Source organism: Glycine soja, chromosome 1 (assembly GCF_004193775.1).
Source record: "Glycine soja cultivar W05 chromosome 1, ASM419377v2, whole genome shotgun sequence".
Taxonomy (NCBI): Eukaryota; Viridiplantae; Streptophyta; class Magnoliopsida; order Fabales; family Fabaceae; genus Glycine; species Glycine soja.
The window spans coordinates 9,817,774-9,819,355 of NC_041002.1; the positions used below are offsets into that span (position 1 = coordinate 9,817,774).

At 38.6% G+C, this 1,582-nt stretch overlaps 1 non-coding gene across 1 annotated transcript; it reads right to left on the reverse strand.

Moving 5' to 3' along the window:
• Positions 1-1,089: 1,089 nt before the first annotated feature.
• LOC114368456 lies at positions 1,090-1,196 on the reverse strand. Its single transcript, XR_003657344.1, has one exon. It is a non-coding gene; the product is annotated as a small nucleolar RNA R71 (small nucleolar RNA).
• Between the last annotated feature and the right edge of the window lie 386 nt (positions 1,197-1,582).

Here is a 1,582-nt window from a genome sequence, read left to right on the forward strand (position 1 = left end):
ATTATTTGGGATTTTTTGTTTTAGTAGCTAGAGTTGTTATTTTTGGCTGAATTTTTTTTGTGGTAACTTCTTTTAATCTATATTTTGTTGGAAAAATAGCTAGAGCCTTTAGTTTGGTCAGATTTGAAAGTTCCAAAAAAGTAGCAAATTTTATTTTTGTCAAAACTTCAAACGGCCATAGCTTTTGCTCCGGTTATCAGAATCACAATTATTATATATGTATTTGGGGTAGAAAAAAATTTCCTACACCATGGCAGCCGGCCATCCTATGAGGTCTCCATCGTCCAAAAAAAGTGATTCTGTCAAAAGTTTTTTATTTTTCAAGTATTATTCTCTTATTTTTCTTAACTTATCATTTTTAGCTTATATAGTTAGACTTCGAATTGTCATTTGAAATTTTTTGTGCTATCTTCTCATCATTTTATAAGGTTGCTCACAAAATTTCAAGTCATTTGGACATCATTTGATGGTAGCTGTAGTTCAAACCCACACTGTTACTTGCATAAGAAGGCAACTAATTGTGCATGCTGAATTTAGTGTATGACTAGAGGAAATCCATCTGACTTACAACCCTTTGATCCTGAGATAGATAGGACATTTCATAGATTAGTTAGACATCATTTAGTACCTTTTGAGCATCCTGAGCATTCTGTTATTGGTGATTTTGAGCATTATAGTTTTAAGCATTCTGATTTTGAATATTCTGAGAATATGGCACACCCTCCACCTCGTGAGAGGACTCTAAGGGAATTGGCTGCACCTGATTTTACCTACGAAAGCTTGTGCATCCAATACCCTGATGAGGATGTCCCATATGTTCTTAAAACTGGACTGATCCATTTGCTTCCAAAGTTTCATTGCCTTGCAGGTGAAGACCCACACAAGCATCTGAAAGAATTCCATATTGTCTGCTCCACCATGAAACCACCAGATGTCCAGGAGGACCACATATTTCTGAAGGCCTTTCCTCATTCTTTAGAGGGAGTGGCAAAGGATTGGCTATATTACCTTGCTCCAAGGTCTATCACGAGTTGGGATGACCTCAAGAGAGTATTCTTAGAAAAAAATTTCCCTGCTTCCAGGACCACGACCATCAGAAAAGATATTTTAGGCATTAGACAACTCAGTGGAGAGAGCCTATATGAATACTGGGAGAGATTTAAAAAATTATGTGCTAGTTTCCCTCACCATCAGATTTCAGAGCAGCTTCTCCTCCAATATTTTTATGAAGGACTCAGCAACATGGAGAGAAGTATGATAGATGCTGCCAGTGGTGGAGCCCTTGGAGACATGACCCCTGCTGAAGCCAGAAATTTAATTGAGAAGATGACTTCCAACTCTCAGCAATTCAGTGCCAGAAATGATGCTATTGTCATTAGAGGAGTGCATGAAGTAGCCACGAATTCATCTTCATCAGGTGAGACTAAGAAGCTTGAAGGTAAACTAGATGCCTTGGTTAACTTGGTAACCCAACTGGCCATGAATAAAAAATCTGCACCTGTCGCCAGACTCTGTGGTTTATGCTCCTCTGCCGACCACCACACAGACCTTTGCCCTTCTGTGCAACAATTTGAAGCAATTG